The 19272-nt window shown below is 35.2% G+C and overlaps 1 non-coding gene across 1 annotated transcript; it reads left to right on the top strand.

Annotated features, from left to right (window-relative positions):
* Positions 1-248: 248 nt before the first annotated feature.
* LOC132310845 (small nucleolar RNA R71) lies at positions 249-355 on the top strand. Its single transcript, XR_009482722.1, has one exon. It is a non-coding gene; the product is annotated as a small nucleolar RNA R71 (small nucleolar RNA).
* Positions 356-19272: the final 18917 nt, after the last annotated feature.

Genomic DNA, 19272 nt, shown 5'->3' with positions numbered 1-19272 from the left:
TGACCTCAGCGGCAATTTCCATGGAAGAGTCTATTTGATTTAGAACTTTTTTTCCTCCCACAATTGTTAGGTGACCACCCCTAGAAGATGAAGATCTATGCATTGAGTTTGCACTCATTTTTTCAAAAAGATGCCTAATTTTATCTTCATTTCTTTCTATGTAGCTTCCGCCACAAGAAGCATCAACAATGCCCTTATTAGCATCAGATAAACTTGAAAAGAAACATTGAACCAATTGCCACTTAGGAATGTCATGATGTGAACACTTCCGTAGCAAGTCATTCAAACGTTCCCATGCTCCATGAAGGGGTTCTCCTTCTTCTTGTTTAAATTCACAAATGGAAGTTCTCATTGAATCAGTTCAACTCACGGGATAGTACTTTTTTAGGAACTCTTGTTGCAGTTGTGCCCAAGAGGTGATTGTATTTGACTGCAAGTTGTTAAACCAATATTTAGCTTTATCCCGAAGAGTGAAAGGGAAAAGCTTTATTTTAAGGATTTCTTCCGGTACATCCATGATTTTCACGGTGGAACAGACTTCCAAGAACTCATCTAAACGTTTATAAGGCTCTTCATTGCTCAACCAATAGAAAAGGGGGCACATGTTAATGGTGGAAGCCTTAATCTCATAATGATGAGCACGGAAATTTGGCAATTGAATGCAAGTGGGTGCATTATATTGATTTGGAGTGTAATGATCCCTAAGGACCATTGGAGAATTAAGAGGATTGAGAGGAGGATATGGTATTTGACCTTACTGATGATATGCCAATTGATCTTGTTGAGGGTATGCTATTTGAACATATTATTGTTGTTGTTCAGCAATTGGGGGAACAACATTTGGCCTTGGCATCCCTAGATTAGGTTGTTGCACAGCAGGATTAATTGGTCGTGACATTCCCAAGGGTGGATGCACACCTTGAGGATCCACAATATGAACTTCTGGTGGGTGGTGCACACCATTATGATCCACATAACTAAGATCTACAATGGGATCTTCAATTGGATCTATTGGGTCTTCCATTAAAGGTGTTGGAAAATCAAAATTTGGAAGATTAGGATGACTATCCTTAGTACTACCTCTTAAATGCCGAAGAAAAACTTCGAGATTTTGAATTACAGGAGCAATAGGACGATTAAGTGATCTACGACCATGCATGCACTAGGAGTAGTCAACACACCAACACTTTAATTTTTCAACCTCCACATACGATGTTCCCAAACTCCTCAATAATATCAATGCACTTAAAACAAATAAATGCCTCCACATGGGCCGATGCCTTCTACAAGAAGGTATGCTTGGACTTAAAAATAAAATAATTCAAATTAAGCCACCACTTGGGCTGTCCAAAGCATGCAAGACAATAAACAATTAAGCACAAAAATTAAAGAGAAACTTATAAATGGTCTTTAAGCAACTTCAATTTTTTTTTAATTGCTTCCAAGTCCAGCGTTCGCTCTACTTTCCTTCAAGTACCTAATTGACAAATCAAATGAGAAAATAAAAATAAAAATGACTTAAAAGTAAACAATCAACAAAGAACTAATGTCTAATTCAATTCTTTTAAAAACTGTTTGATCCCCGGCAACAGTGCCAAAACTATGGTACGACCGAGCGTGTGCACAAAATAATGCACAACACTTTAGGTTTAGAAATAATGTCAAGTGGGCACCATATTTTAAAATTTATAAAACCACTAAACACTTATACTATGGAGTATGAAGTGAGCAGGGATCGTCTCAAGAGATCTAAACAATTATAGGTTTTTTAAAATTGAATTCTACTTTAGTGCTTATGTGATTGCTAAAAAGGTTTGGTTTTGTGATTAGACTAATTTTAAGCTAAATGATTGCAATAAAATAATGGAGTTTAAAAGATTGGAAAGAGACTTAGGGTGTAAGATTCACCACTAAGCACATTCCCTAACTTACTAACTTTTAACTAATTAGGGAAATAAAATGTATAATCTAAATGTGGCTAACAATTGCAATGAAAAGTATGAAGCATCAATTTAAAGCTTGAATCGTTTACCTAATGACAATTAACTAAGTGTAAATCAATTCACCAATTCAAAGCATGGTCCATCAATTCAATTAGCAATTCCAACTCACATTAAGCTAGAGGATAATGTAAATTGTGGCGACAAGCATGGAAATCAAACACAAGCATGGATTGTCTACTTACCTAAGAACGAAAGTGCAATTAAACTAATTAAGCCTAAAAGTAACTAAATTCAACAAGAACTTTACCTAATTTAATTAACTGTGTAGTGCAATCTATATAGTAGAAGTAAATTCCATTAAATCAAAACACAAAGAAAACTAATTAACACCATGTATGTAATGACCTGGTCATTTGCCTTCCTTTCCTTTTTCTTGAAATTTTACGAATGAATTTTTTTCGTTTAATTTTCTTTTCTGAGCTCAGTTTCATGTCGCTTAGTGTCATCTCGAGTGCTCAGAATTGTTTCCTAAGACTCTTTTTCGTGGATTGACAACTTCCTTTGAGGACCGAGTTATTTTCACATTTTTCGTTTTTCGACACTATGCGCTATTTCGTCCTTTTCCCTATTCTGTCTTATCTCCGTTTGTTAGTTTTTGGCACAACCTCACTTCTCATGCTCGGAGTTGGTTTTTGACTTCACGTGCCTTCATCTTGAGTGGTTTTCTCGAAATACGTATCTTTACTTTTGCAAGAAAGTACTCTGGTTGCTCTCGGTGTCCATTGGGGCATGGATGCACAATTCTTCAGAATCTTTTTCATTTCTTGGGGTGTTTTTTGTAAATATCTTTTGAAGATATTTTATTTCAGGGGCATCTAAGAAAATATCTTTTGGAAGATGTTTTCATTCTGGGGCAGTTTCGCAGTTAACCCTTTTTGTAAGGGCCATTGTGCAATTAACAAAAGTTATTGCAAAATATCACGTCTGGAGCCTGGATTCTTGTACGGGATTCATTTTCAATTTCGTTGACTCGTAAATTCATAGAATTCTGTTTTGGTCATTTTTTTCCAGTTTTAGAGTTTCTGGACCCGGTTGCTGCCGAATTTGTTCGGGGCATAACTTTCTATTCGGGACTCAGTTTTCGACGCCGTTTCTTCCGCTGTTCATATTTTCTCATTTTAAATCTTTTTTGTTCATGGAGTTTTGCCATTTGAGTGCGTTTGCTAAAGATCCATTTTTTTAGGCCCTTTTGGGGCACTTTTTGAGACTTACTATAAATAAGATGCCCTAAAGTGAAAAATCAGATTTTGGTCATCTTCCCCACCTCTCTTGGCTGGATCTCCTAGCACCCATGGCTGCCACTTTCTCTCTCCTCCTTTGGTCCACTTTTCCTTGGTAGAAATCCTTCGGCCTTAGCATTTATTGCTTCCCTCGACGTGCTCTACCTTTTGCCCTTATTAGAATCCATTTCCGACGGTTTTTCGAGTTCGGGTTTGGATTCAAGTTGAGATTTTTGGGGCTTCTTGCGGATTCTTGTTCACGGTGTTGTCCCCGACAAAACCTCTCGGTATCGTCGAATTCGGAGCACTTTTATTTTGGTGGGCCTTTGGGATTTTCACCTCAAGTTGAGGTAGGGGATGTTCTAGGTTTAAATTCTTGTTATATAGCATGCTTGTGATGCTTATACTACTTGTTTGCATGATTAAATATAAAATCTAGAGATTTTATTATTTATTTTTCTTGTACAGGATCTAATTTTCCCAGTTGCTCATGACTTGGTTTAAACATGTAGCATGATTTTATATTGCCCCTCGATATGCTCATTGTCGTGTATTAAAATTGGAACATTTGAATAAGTATTAAAGATTTTATTTAATATTTATCTTAGGTGAAAGATTAATTCACATGGCCTTAACTAGCTTGAAATCAATATGTGTTAGCATATTAAATTAGGCCTTGGCATGCTCTCCAACATAGTTGAATTTGAAAGTAATTGGAGGTGTTTTGAAAATTAGTAATTATTAATTAATTTGCCCCGAGTGCACTATTCACTCTATTTGAATTCCGACTTGATATTCTTGATTTACAGGCCATATAGTTTCACATATATTTGATTTATAATATTCGGTTAGGTTTTGAAACCTTTTATTTAATTAAATTCCATGTTTAAGATTTAATCCTCATGGTGATATACAACTTGGAATTATATTGTGGCATGCTAGAAAATTAAGTTTTGGTATGGTTGTTCACATGTATTAAATTGTGATTTATTGCATGAGAATTGCAACTTTTGTTTTATATTTAACTTTAGTGAAAGTTTAATTCGCATGGTCGTAAATTGAATGAAATAAACTTGTAATATGATATTACATTAGTCCTTGGCATGTTTTCCAACATAGGTTAATTTGAGAGCATTTGGTTAAGTTTGAAAATCTAGAGATTTTAATTAAAAGAATTAATTAAAATCTATTTTGTGGTCCCATTAGCTTAATTAAGGTTTTAACTTGATGTTTGTAACTGCCATGACTTGTTTACTAGTATATATTAATTTGGGACTATTTGAAGTTGTTTTAGAACCTTGAGATTTAAATTAGCATGATTTAATTAAAGTTCTACTTTGTTGTTCTAACAACCTAATTGAGTTTTAGAATGGATATAGGTGATGGCCTTGCCATGCTCTTTAACATGTATTAAATTGAGGTTAATTTAAATTGAATCGAAAATCTAGAGAATTTAATTGTGCTTATCTATTTAAATTCTATCAATTTACTCCATGATCTAGTTGTGTTTTAGAAGTGGTTTCTATATTCAAATCATGGACCTAGACTTGTTGTATATTCATTTGGTTATGTTTTGAACATTGGATAACATAGTTTCTATGTTTGTATTCATGAGAATATGTTTTCCTTATTGAATATATTGTTGCCTTGTGTAATGATTTGCACACTTCGTATTTAACATCTTTTATGCATAGCATGTAATGAATCGCACATTGAAGATTCAACATTCATCATATCATATTAGTTGTGGATTTAGAGCATGTATTGTATAGGTTTCCAAATTTGGTTGTGCTTAGTAGATAGTTAATTATCTTGCATATTCTTGTTGATATATGCGTTGTTGCACAACTTGTTGATTTTGGAAACTTGGGGATGTCGTTGTTTGACTATGGCTAGGACGTGGTTCTAGTACCGGGGATAGTCCCTCTATATATAGTCTAGTGCGCACATAGGGAGGTTACCCATGGGCTAGTAACCCAAAAGAAACTATGTTGTCGGTCTGATCCGGCGTGACGTCCGAGTATCCACTTTGTTTGATTTCGCATTTCATTTTCAAGTTGATAACTAGATGATGTTATAACTTGTTGTTTCTTAATTGTCGTTCAATTTTAAGTTACAGGATGTTAACTTTGCGAAATTGTACTTTATGCGTTGTATTGGAAGTTCCAATGTTGGTTAAATTGCATCGATATTGAAAATCGTGTTTTGACGTTCTAATAAAGCTTAGGATTGATCCTATTGATTCATTTATAACTTAGACGTTAGGTGGCATAACCCACTTCTGTTGTTTTCGTGCTTTAGATTTCAAGCTGATAGCTTTAAGAAATTGTATTTTGTTGCCTTGTATAATGTGCTTTTATGTGGTTAGATTGCATTGAAGTTGTAAATTGCATTTTGATTGTTCAGCATGGCCTAGGATGATTCCTTAGACTTATTTAGAACATAGACGTTAGGTGACATGATCACTTTAGTTGTTTCTGTATTCGAGATTGCAAGTTAATACCTTTAAGAACCTATATCTTGTTGCTTTGTATAACGTGCTTCCATATTGTTTAAATGGCATAGATGATATGATTTATGCTAGAAACACTCTAAGGTAGCTTAGGATGCTCCCTGAGTCTCATTTCGATATAGACGTTAGGTGGCATGAACCCCTTTAACATGTTTCACCTTAAGGTGATAAATTTGTAAAATGCTAGGTCGATGCATGCTCATCTCCTACGATACTGGGGCATATTTCAGGTACGAAGACTTAGTTCGTGACACCTAGCATTCCTTGGATGTCGTGTAGCTTTCAAGTTTCCATTTCGTGCAAATGTTAGCATGAAATGTCATTTTGTAGACTTATATGTCAAAATATGTATATTTGATTCCATGTATGTAATGTGCACTTAAGTACACTCCTTTCAATGTATTTGATATGTATGAGATGAGGTCGGAGGCCAATGACCATTATATTGTATTCTATGTACTTTTTAACTTCATGAAATATTGTGAAAATCTTGAAAAATGGCAAGTCATTGCTTCACCATGGTTGCATCGGGTGTGGGAATTCCATTCTCCTTCTTTCATAGGGTCTTATTAATCTTATATGAAGTGTGGCCAAGGGCCAAATGGTCATTTGACTCCATTTTACATTTTTGGATTCCATGTTTTCCATTCCAAGTCCATTTTTGCCTTTTTACCCGTTGGGGGGTCGGATTTTGCATCGGCTATATTTTTAAGCCATGGACCATTGTAGCGCGTCTAAATAGGAAAGTTATGTTTGTGTGCATAGTCGTTTCCGGGCAAAACCTCATCGTTTGTGTTTTGAGCCTCCTACGATTTCATTTTGCGTTTTTGTTGCATATTCTGATCTAGGGGTATTCTAGACTTTTCCATTCAATTTTATTTCCTTCTTTCAACATGGTTGAATAGAAAACATGATTTTAGGGGAGGTTTCTTTTTCGTGTTTTTCCAGAAAATGTCGTCTTGATATCGAAAATCGCCTACGAAGTTCAGCTCTCAGTTTTTCAACATAGCAGCTTTTTGGACCTCCATGACCAGATTTCATGGAGGGCCATTTCGGGCATTCTATATTGTGTTTTTTTTGAATTCTCTTGAGAGTCACATAGAAAACTCAATTTTGAGGGCGGTTTCTTCTTTGTGTTTTTGCAAAAAAATTCATCTAGGCCTCTAAATTCTGCCTCTGGTCTGGATTTTTCTAAAAAAAAAAACACAGCAGCTTTATGGGCTGCTGCTAGCCATGGTGCACTCAGCGCACGCGCGACGTGCATGGGCGCGCGCATGGGCGTGCGCATGGGGCTGTCATGGCCCTTCGTCGGGCCGCCGTGATGTCAATTCTTCTTTTGGGCTTTTCTCCTTCGTCTGGACTCCGATTCAAGTGAATATTTTTTTGAACTTGACTAATTTTTCGCTGTCTTTCCAACGGTGTGCTCGGTTGCACCCGGTTCTTCCTGGATAATTACCAGTTTTCCCTTTTTGGCTTAAGTGCTCGTTTTTCTTCGTCATGCCGTTTATCCTTCGTCCGGACTTCGAATCATGCGATTCTTGAGTCCATCTTGATTAGTTTTTCGTTGTCCTTCCAGCGGTGTGCTACGTGGCACCCGAATCTACAGTTTTTAGAAATGACTATTTTGCCCCTGGGGGCTTATTTTTCATATTTTTGATCTTTTGCTTCCGCATCAGTTCTTGTTGAGTTCTACGACCTCATGGAAGGTCACTTTGACTTCTTAGAGTCTTGTTTTCTGTTTTCGCTTCCGCATTCGGATTCGTTATCGGATCATCCTTACGGTTCATCACAGGACACGCTGGCCTAAAAACCAGGGTCATCACAATGTATAGCCATCACAAGAATCAATTAACAAAGACTTCAAGTGTAGAACTTGATTACCAATCAAACACACATAAGATAACATGATATTGATATAGAAAATCAAATGAAATAATTAAATTATATTATTCAAGAATATACATCAAATACAATTAAATCCCCAAAAAGTAAAAAGAGAGAAAAATTAGGTTACATGCTTAGGGTTTATCCAACCCTAAGTTGAAGAATTAGCCGCTCATGGTTGATGGATGCAAGATGTAAACAAGCCCCATCCTTTGATTCATCTGTATCCTCCTCTTCTTCTCTAAACTTTTTCTCAAAAACCCTAGCTTTTCTCCTCTTCGTGTTTTCCAGAGAGAACGTAATATATCACGATATAGAAAAATAAAACCTAATAATATCCAACAATAATATTCACTAATTAAAATAATGAAAAACTAACCCTAAAAAGAATGGGCTTGTTTCCCTTAAGTAACAAACTCTATTAAAGCCCATGAGTTACAAAAATAAGCCCAAAAGACAAAATCCCGTAGCCATCAAAACATAAATCCCGTAATGCTGCCAGGTGCTAGGGGACCGATCCCCCAGCCTTGGGGATCGATCCTCTAAGGGAATTTTTAGTTCTGTGAATAGTTGGGGATTGATCCCCAGAGTTGGAATTTCCTTTTACACCTTTTTTAGCTCCATTTTGGCCCCGGGATAATTGGTTTGCTTCTTCACCTTTGGGAACATCATCAAAGGTTCGAGAAAGGTAGAATTGACCGCCTTTTGTAGAATAAGCACTCTATACAAGCAATGGGCTACGACCTCTTTTTGCCATTTTCTGAACTTTTTCTAAATGTCTTTGCTTGACTCCAAAAAGGCTTTAGTGAACCAAAATTAGTCCGTTTGAACCTTATTGACCTGAAATTGACAAAAACATAAATTAGAACTAAAACATGAAAATAAGATAGATGTAAGGACTAAAATACCCTAGTTTAGGTGCTGAAATGTGCAACATTTAAGCACTTATCACTTATGAACATCCAAGCAAGATTACTCACGCTTTGGATACATTTACCTGATGCGACACAAGTCTTAAACTTTTGGAATATTCCGAGAGTGTCAAGACTGAGGTGGAGCAAATATTAGGTAAACTTATCAAAACACTTCGATCTGATCATGGATATGAGTATTTCTTGGGATAGTGCAAAGACTATATGGTCTATGAGGGTGTTGTGTACCAGTTTTCTGTAATTGACGCTCAATGAATTGAGGTGTCAAATAGGAATAACAGAATTCTACTTATCATGGTTATATCTATGATCAGTTATGCTACATTATCTCTTTCATTTTAGAGTTTAGCCTTGACGATATCGATGTATATTATGAACTGCATTCCATCTTAGTTTGTCTCAAGGATACCTTTTGAGCATTATTTTTTTTATTTTTTATTTTTGTACTAAATCTTAGTTTGAATCACATACACATGTGAGGCAATCTTGCACATATACGCTTGATATGGATAAGTAAGTTTGAAATAGATTATAGGCATGCTTGATTTGATGGCAACTCTAAAGGCACTATGATGGATTATTTTATGATCTCAATGATAAAATTTGATTGTTTACACTCACTGTTTATCTATAGGAGGATTATATTATGAATCATATACCTAGTAGCATAATGTTAGAGAATGTGGTATAAGTAGTAGATGTACCACATATGAACACACTTATTATAGAGTTTAAAAATTATAAATGAATTCCCTATTGATGCGTTGGCATCATCTAGTACACAGATTCCTGCATCATTACACCCAGTAAACTACATGGAAGTGTGAACCGATATGGATACAGATCGTTTTGGCAAGTTGCTATGAAATCAGAGTTGTAATCTATGTATTTTAATAAAATCTGGGATCTTGTAGAACTTTCTAGTAAGGTGATACCTATGGAAGGTAAATTAATTTACAAAAGGATACCAAAAGATTTCTTAGTGAATGAACCATGTGTGTACAGGGTAATGTCATTGTTTTTCTAATTACATATATTGATGACATCCTACTCATTTATAATGATGTGGAAGCTTCGTAATCATTAAAGAGGTAGTTGATCAATTACTTTGAAATGGAGGATGTTCAAGATATAAGCTATATTCCTAAGATTAAGCTTTTGTAAGATTAGGTTAAAAGGAAAATAGGCTTATCTTAACAATTCTTCATTGATAAAGTTTTAACCAGGTTTGGTATGCAAAACTCAAAGAATGAGTTCTTACTTTATTGACATGGATTGCTCTCTCTAGTAAGTAGTTTTCCAAAACTAGCAGAGGAGATTGAGCAAATGAGATTGGAATAATATGCTTCGGCATGCGGGAGTCTCATATATGCCATGGTATATAATCTCGGACTTGATAACTGGTCTGTTGTGAAAAATATCATAAAGTACCTTAGGAGAACCAATGATCTCATGCTCATTTATGGATGTGATGATATGGTCCTAGTTAAGTATGTTGATTATGATTTTAAATCAGATGTAGATACTATAAGGTCTATAACTTGGTATATGTTCACTCAATGGAAGGGAAATCAGTTGTTAGAGTGTTAAATAGATTTCAACTGTTGACTCAAACTTAAAGGTAGAGTACATTGCAGCCTTAAAGGCAGCAAATGAAGCCTTTTGGTTTGATCTCACTGATTTGGAAGTTGTGGAGCATACTAGCCTGCCTATCAAGCTATATTGCGACAATAGTGTAGAAATAGCCCAAACAAATGACCTAAGGCTCCATAGAGGAACAAGGTACACTAAGAGGAAGTATCATGTCCTACATGATATTATCCGGCAAGAAATGTACTCTGGATGAGAACATTGTATTGGAACATAACTTTATTCATCTATGAACAAAGGTTTCATCGATCAATAGTTTTGATCATCACCTGGAAAACATGGGAGTTAGATGTGATTCGAATTGGCCATGAGGGCAAGTGAGAGCTGTTGGGATTTATGTGCCCTGGCATAGCGAATTCCTAATTGGATTAAAGTGACATATGCTCCTAAGATATCTGAAATATTTATACAATTGGTGAATTCAATGTATTATGTTTTGATTCATTATAGAATTGATAGTATCCACTTGATTATAAGAGATATTTATATATGTGTGACGGCTTAAGTTTTTCAACCCGGTGCGTCAGTGATGACCCGAAAGTTGACCCGATAACGGATACGTAATGTGGAAGCAAAAGATGAAACCATAGTCCCTTGAGATAAAAACTATCTCTAAGACATCAATGTGACATCCCATGAGGTCACGGAAGTTAAAGTGAGCAAAAGAGGAAACTAGAGTTAAAACGGGCAAAATTTGTCAATAAAGGGCAAAATGGTCAATTCACAATTAAAAGGAGAAAATTGACTCTAAACAAGTCAAAAAAGGTTAATACAACCTAATCTAATCATTTTACAACATTCCAAGAGGTTCTAAGAACATTGGCCAAGAATCCCACAAAATGCCCTTTCCCAGTTTAAGTGAAAACTGACCCTATCTCACTAAAACATGAATAACTTCCACTGTGTTTGAAATCTGAGAATGGCATAGGTACCATTGGAAATTTGACTCAAAATACTTAAGTTTAGGCTCAAGAATCACCCCATTTGGATAAGAAATGAAGGAGATATGGCTATTCAAAGTCGGAACAGCAATGCTGAAACTGAACTGAAGGAGCTGGAGTATGAAAGCTATTTAGGTCGACCGAAATGACCAAAAATTTTGCTGAAAACCTGAATTTAAGTGCTGGTTGTTTCGGTAGACTGAAATAAGGTTTCAGTCGACTGAAATAGGCCTTGAATAGTAGATTTGGCTACTGGAATGATGAATTACTGTGCATAGACAATTTCAATTGCCATCGGTCGACCGAAATGGAGTTCTAGTCGACTGAAACACCTCGAAATACTACTGGAAAACCTGTTAAGAGTCCAAGGTGCTAAGGTTCAACCTATAATTTGAATCCCATGATGAATTGATTCAAAATGAATGTTGAAAACTGATTTTTTTCATTGAAATTCTAATGTGTGGCTATGCCAACAACTTTGATATGAATATTTGAATGTAAAACAATGGCCCATGGCCTCATACATATCAATTACAAGATTTTCATATGTCAAACCTCCTAAATTAGTCCAAATACATTTTGAAACAAAAGTTTGATACCAAAAGAGTACAAGTACAAAAGTACACATGTTTGACCCTTGGCCTCTTTACATACATGCTTTTAATGTCAAAAGTAGATATTAAAGTATCATTACACATCAAGAAAGCTACATAAGCTTCTAAAGTATCATACACCCATGGTATACAAAATGTTACATCAAAAGAAAGACATGCTAAACACTTGCATGTCAATACACAAAAATGCTTCAAATAGCTCATAAGCCTCTAAGGATGGTGAGCATCCAAGAACATAGTCTCTTTACCTGAAAAACAACCCAAATCACTAGGGTGAGTAATCAAGTTACTCGTAGGAAGAAGCATATACGTATGCCCTAAAGTTTCAATATCATTGCAAGATCAAGATAGATGAATACAAGGGAGCATTCCACTTAACGTCAATGTTAAAGGTATTCTAAGGGATCATCTTAAACTAACTTAGATGAATCTAGCAATACAATATAAAAAGGGATGCACTTAACAACATCAAATCGCATGAAACAAAAATTACAAGTTACAATTTAACCATTGATTATCAACTTGGAATTGAATGCGAAATCAAAAAGTGGAATCCTTGGACACCTAAGCTCGGATTTCTGTCGAGACCTCAACGGTTATTCCGGGCATTAACTCGAAGGGAAGACCACCCTAAGTGCGCACTATCTCGACAGAAATCCGAGCTTAGGTGTCCAAGGATTCAATTCCTTGATAAGTCATCATCATGATATTATGCACAATACAATACCACTAACTTATCAATTTCAATCATGCCTTAACAACAAGTTTTATATACTAAATATCAACATTTAAAGCAATAAGCTTCTAGGATAATTACAATTTGTAATTTATAAGAATATAGAATTATTATCTCAACAAATATTGCAATTTAAGTCAATGGAAATTGCATATAACATTAATAATTCCACAAGAGTTCTATATCACAACATATGTGAAAATACAAGAATTTAGTATACTACTAAATTATATAATCCTTCTACACACATGGTTTATACATATCATATATGCTTAAATCCATAAACCCTAAGTCAAAAAGTGAGGGTTTCCTATAATATGAAGACTATCATATTAAAAGCATATATTCAATATATATTAAACCTCAAGGATTATAAAACACTTAAAATATAAACATACTACCACCCCTACCTCAATAGAGAATTGAATCTCTATAATCCAAGCTACCAAGCTCAAAATGAAAAATAAGATTAGGGTTATTGAAGAGGAGAGTGAGGGGAAGCTTTTGTGTTCCAAGGTTTTAAGTCTAGAATGAATGGAAGGAGGCCAAAAATGAAGTCAAAGCTATTAACCAAGCTTTTCTCCAATGGTGGCTATGCTAGGGTTTTGAGAACAAGTGAAATGAAGAAGATAAAGTGTGCAATGGTGAGTGGAAGGGCTAGAAATCCTCCACTTACTATGTGTTCTTACACTACCTCTCGCACACACACACAATGCAAGACTTATTTTGGTGCCTACACTTGTCACAAATCCAAAGCTCCTTCTTAGGCTTAATCCTAAGCCTACACTTGTCAACCATCAAAGCTAACAAGTGCACCAATCCTAGGCCAACATGTGGGTGAATCTCCACCCTCCAAATGTCAAGAGGTTACACATCCAAGTCACTCCACCTAATTACCAACAAGTGGCACCATGAGAATGTGACACTTGTCACATTTTCCAAAAATTGAAAAAAGGTCATTTTTGAAAATATCTTCTAAAATAAATTGCAAAATGGTCCCCAAGACGAAAAATAATTACTTTATGTAATTACACTAAAACCCCAAAAATAAAGAAGAATTACAAGAAAGTATGCATTTATGCCCTTTATGAAAAAGTAAGCAACTAGAATGTATTTTCTACAAAAATAAAAATACAAATGTCATAGAAATCAAATATCATGAATGCATGCAAAACCAAAATAAAATCCGAGCACAACAAGTGAGGTTATGCAAGGAAAAATGATAAACGGGAAAAAGACGAAATAGGGAAAAGACGAAAAAAGAAAAAAACGAAAAAAGAAAATCGCCGAAAAAGGAAAAGGAGGAAAAAGACCAGGTCATTACAATATGTATGTGATGGTGATCAATACATGAATATAAATAGTAACTATAAATAGTTCATAGTCGGTAATTATGGATGGACTCATTATTAACTATGACTTGAACTGGATACGCGTTAGGTTGAGATATATTGCGAGAGCCGTCGTATGCAATTACTCCCTATCACTGTCATGGCATTTGACTCTTAAGTATGAGCGAAGTATAGACTATTTTATTAATTAGTAATTACTTTGATTTGTTTGGCAAAATCTTCGGAATCCATAGATCGGCACTTTGGGTAATTATGTAATTAATAGTTAGAGGGTTATATTTTCAATATTTGCATTATTGCTACTTGTAGTTATTTTGTATTGACTATGGTTGATCACAAAGTAAATTCAAAGGCCTTCGTGTATTTTTTAGACAAAATAATTTTCTATATATTTATTTATTTAAATTATTATTCTTGTCAAACAAATGTTTTATTGTGATCAAGCTGAAAATAATTAAAGGTATCAAAATAAAGATATTAATTAAGTAGTCAGATTGATGTCTTAATTTATGCAATAACTAATTATGCATAGAGGGTCAAAATGCAACATTGACTTAGAGGTTATTTATTATTTAATTGGAGTTCAATTAATTTCTTTTAGTGGAGTAGAAATTAATTTATAAATTAATTGAATTGGGTCCATGGTATAATGGATCGGGCCAATTATTAATTCATTGTAGCCAAGAAAATAATAAGCCCAAAGGATTCTCACTCATAGCCCAACTTGATATTGGAGGCCCATCAGATTTGAGATATCACGTTAATTTTAGGGATTGAGAAAAATATATAATCTTTAATTATTATTTTTATTTTGCCTATATATAGATAAGATCCATGTATATTTTAGGTTATGCCTTTATGCAATCATTTCTTAGAAGATAAGAAAAGTTTTTCTCTCTTTAGAATTTTAGGGTTAGTGTTCTCATCTGATGGAGGCTCCCACAAGCTTAGCTCTCCAAGGTCATTTGATAAGTGTTCAAATGTGACGCATTTTAGCACCTAAGTTAGGGTATTTTAGTCCATTCATTTATCTTACTTTCATATCTTAGGTACTTATTTGTGTTTTTTCCTATTTCAGGTCAATAAAGTTCAAATAGGTTAACAAGAACCATTTAGCTCAATTTTGGATCTAAGGAGCAAAGTTGGAAAAAAGCCAAGAAAATTGCACCAGAGGAGCTTCGATCTATCAAAGGGAATCTCGATCGATCGAAGATGGTTACAATCGATCGAAATGAGGTGGTACCGGCTCAACAAAGTGGATAAGATCCAGAAGATATTTTTGATGACACGTCAGCTTCGATCGATCGAAGTTGCTATTGGCAGTGAGCTGTTTAATTCCCGAGCGCACCGGACTCTACCTAACTTGTGTAGCTGTGAATTTCCTCCAATCATAGGCTTTATTTCTGACTTGGTAACTACTTAAAGAGGCTTGGAATAAATACATTGAACCATATTGTAAAAATATCATATAGTTTCTCTTACCAACTATAGAAAATTTTCTCTTTAGAACTAGGGTTTTGGGAAGAAAGCAAGGATGGAGATGATGATGCCAACCTCAAAGCTAGCCCTTAAAGGTTCTATGACCACTACAATGAGTGGCTAAATCCTTTTCTTGGGGCTAGAGATAGCCCCTAGGCTTGCTTCCTAAACCTAGCTTTTGTGTATCTTTAGAGATTTTAGTTGTAATAGATGTTTTGATCATGAATAAATATAAATCTTGTAATTTTTACATGATTTGTATGGATTAATGTTTTCAATTGATTATTTAATTCTATTCATATGTCTATGTATGCTAGAATGAATGTTCATATGTTTTTTCTCTAGATTTAATGAAATTGATGCATGTCTATATGTGTTGATGTTGTTAATCTAGTGATGGTCAAGGCATGGTGCTTAATTGATTACTCTTTTGATTTATTTGATGGTTCATACTTATTTCTTGATGGATTGTGCCACATCCTTAGTTTAATTAGCTTAATTTTCATGTTATTAGCTTAGTTGTAGTGTAATTGCTTTAATTTCTTAGCTAGATGGACAATCCATTATTGTTGTTTGATGTTCCATACTTATGAATACAAGGATTACATTTCTCTAGACATTTGTGTGTGCACTAATTATGGTTTAATTGAATGGTTAATGGTCTCATTTGATAGTTTGTGCTACTCACTAATTGATTAGACAATCTATACTTATTTGCCATCTATGCTTAGTTTTAAATTGGTGACACACACACACACACAAGTTACAACTTGAATTTCCCTATTAATTTACAATTGCTAATGTTTGGTGAAGTGAAGCTTAGTGGTGAACTCTAAGCCCCAAGATCTTCCTCTCATATATTTTCTCTATTTCTAGATTGTTGCTTACTTGTATTGTTTTATGTGAATCATTAATTTAATCAATCAATCAAACCATTTTTTGAACATTCGACCTACTAATCCATTATTAATTCCAAGAATACCGTTCATTTCCCTTGGGACGATCCTTACTTACTCTAGCTACGTTAATAGTTAGTAGTGATAGTGGCATTCTATAAATTCAAACTTGGCCACATTTCACACCACACACCAATTTGGTTGGCTTGACGGAACACCACACCAAGTTTTGGCGCCGTTGCCGGGGAATTGGCAACGTCGTATTTTGGAATTAATTAGGAATTAGTACTCTTTTGATCTTGTCTTTATTTTATTTTATTTTTGGTTACTTATTGTGTTTGTTCTTGATTGGTTAGGTACATTGAACCAAGGGAAGTGAAGCAAAAGGATTTTAAAGCAAAATAAGCAAGCTAAACTAAGCAAAAGCAAAAAGCATAAAAAACAAAAATAAATTAAAAATTTGCAAAGCAAAGTAAGGCAAAAATTGAAAATAAATTGAAGTTGCTTAAGGACCCTTTGTGAGCTTTTCTAACTCTCTTACTTAGTTAAATCGTCGGCCCGCGTGGAGGCAATTTATTTTTCTTGCATATTATTGAAAGTATGGGAGTATGGGATCAATGTATGTGGAAGTTTGTTGATTGACTTGTTGCGGAGGAGAAGTGCTTGCTATTGCTTGTTGTTAACTTATTGTTTGTTTTAATTGTGCATGCATGATCGTAGGTCATTGAATCCTACTTTTGTCTCACTTAATTTGAATCTTGAATCTATTGTTCGTAATTCTAGGGGAAGGGGTAATTCTAGTGACTCCATTTCATTAATGGAGGAACATAATGAGGACCATGTGGAGGACCTTGGTCACATCGACCAATAAGGCATCCTTCTCCCTAATGTGCATTAACATCATGATAACATTCAAGTACCATTAGGCATGCCTAGACCCTTCATTCCATAATAACAAGGCCAAGTTCCAATGTGAATGCCTCGGCCATTTTTTGTTCCACATCCACCGCCCGTTGTTCAAGGAAATCATGGTGCTTGTGTCGAGCCACCAATTGTGAATCCTCCCCTTATTTTGAGAGATCATTATGTACCAAATGAGTATAATGCACTAACATGCATTCAATTACCTCCATTTAGAGCACACCATTATGAAATTAAACCACAAATAATTCAAATACTTCCCAATTATCATGGGCTACCAAGTGAAGAACCTTACAAGCATTTGGGTGAGTTTTTCGAAGTGTGTCCCATCGTGAAATACACAGACATGATGGAAGAGGTTTTGAGGTTAAAACTCTTCCCTTTCACCCTTAAAGATAAAGCAAAATATTGGTTCAATAATTTAACGCCTTTTTCGATAACTTCTTGGGCAGAGATGTAACAAGAGTTTTTGAAAAAGTACTATCTGGTTTCAAAGACCAATGCAATGAGAACTTCAATTCGTGAATTTTCTTAAGGGGAAGGGAAATGTTTCATGAGGCATGGGAGCGATTGAATGACTTGTGTAATGTTTCCATTTTTTTTTTCATTTTTTAATTTTCTGGAATTTTTTGTTTTGCGAGGGCATTTTCGTTTTTTCTCATTTTGCGTATCGGACACCATGATGTGTGCTGGGTGTGTCCGAGAGCTGGTTGAGGTATTTCATTAGGTTCAGGACTCTTTGAAATGCAGGGGTTGCCATTTTGGCATTTTTTTTTCTTTTTTCGGGTTGGACGGTCCCACGTGGGACTTGCTACCGGAATTGTTGTGTACGGGAGTTGTGTTATGGGTCCATGGCATTTTATGCATAATTATTTTGTGCATATATAAGTTTAAATGTGGATGTAATATAGTTTGTATATATATAAGTTTGTGGTGGAAAATTTAAGTTAAAAAATATTTTATTTAGTCCATGGGCCTCACATGGTACTAAGGCCATTTGTATCACCACATATCACCTTCTCATTCATTTATTTTTTCTCTTCTCCAGAATCGTGGGTTTCTCTCTCCCTCTTTTCTTTTCTTTTTTTCTTTCTTTTTCTACAAAGCTTTCAAGGTTGATTTCTCTCCAACCAATTGGAGTTTTTGGGTGCCGTTTGCGACAAAACGGAGAGCACTGCGAGGTTTACACATAGATACCAGTAATTCACACTTTTGGCCACCTTAGGGATTTCGAAAAATTGGACCTATTTTGGGGATTTTCTCATTTTTGGAGGTAGGGGTTTCTAATTCCCAATTTCTTGTACCTTTGTGAATTTTTTTACAATATTTGTTGTCAAGCATGCATAATTTGAGTTGATTGCTTCTAAAATGACTTAATTGTTGTGAATGAAGTTCATGGCTGTGTGTAGAAGTTGATTTCTATGAAAAGCATGCTTAATTGATAATATTTTATGTTTATTATGTTTAGAATTTGTCGAATTTCATAAGGTGAAAATATGATATTTCCTTTTGAGATTTCTTGTAAAATTATGCTATGTGATTTGAGCTTAAATTGGAAGTATGATAATGGACATTGATATGACACGAACATGGAAGGGCATGATGCATTCATGCATAGCATTGTGCAAGGAAAAAAATAGGAAATAATTGTTTTGAAATGAAAAAGAGGCTCTGGGAAAAAGTTTTGATTAAAGAGTTTTGAGAAAACCCGGACGCCGAGGAGGTACCGAGGGTCCGCGGCATTAATGTAACCTAGAAGGAACTAGGGAAATCACCCTAGCATGGTTGAGCTATCTGGCCCAAAATGATGCCGCGGAGTTACCAAGGGTCAGGGATAGTAGTCAATCTTTTTCTCGTGTCGCCGAGGAGTCACCGAGGGACGTGTTATGTTAACGGTTTGAAAAGTGATGGATGGTTTTGAAAATGCGGAGCGACATAGCATTCCATGGTATCACATTATTCATTTTGGACTTGAAAATTGATGTTGTATTTCCTCGGCATAGCATGACCCCGTTTTCTATATTTCCATTTATTGTTTGGATTCACGAGGTCACAAGAGATGTGTCTTAGGCACCACCTACTGAGCAATTGCTCACCCCTTCATATTTAACATTTTTTAGGTCACGGGGAAG

The sequence above is a fragment of the Cornus florida genome, unplaced genomic scaffold (assembly GCF_030987335.1).
Source record: "Cornus florida cultivar Cherokee Brave unplaced genomic scaffold, ASM3098733v1 CherokeeBrave_3.0.0_Hap2_Chr05, whole genome shotgun sequence".
NCBI lineage: Eukaryota > Viridiplantae > Streptophyta > Magnoliopsida > Cornales > Cornaceae > Cornus > Cornus florida.
The sequence above is the reverse complement of the archived record's forward strand: the minus strand, read 5'-3'. Positions and strand labels throughout refer to the sequence as shown.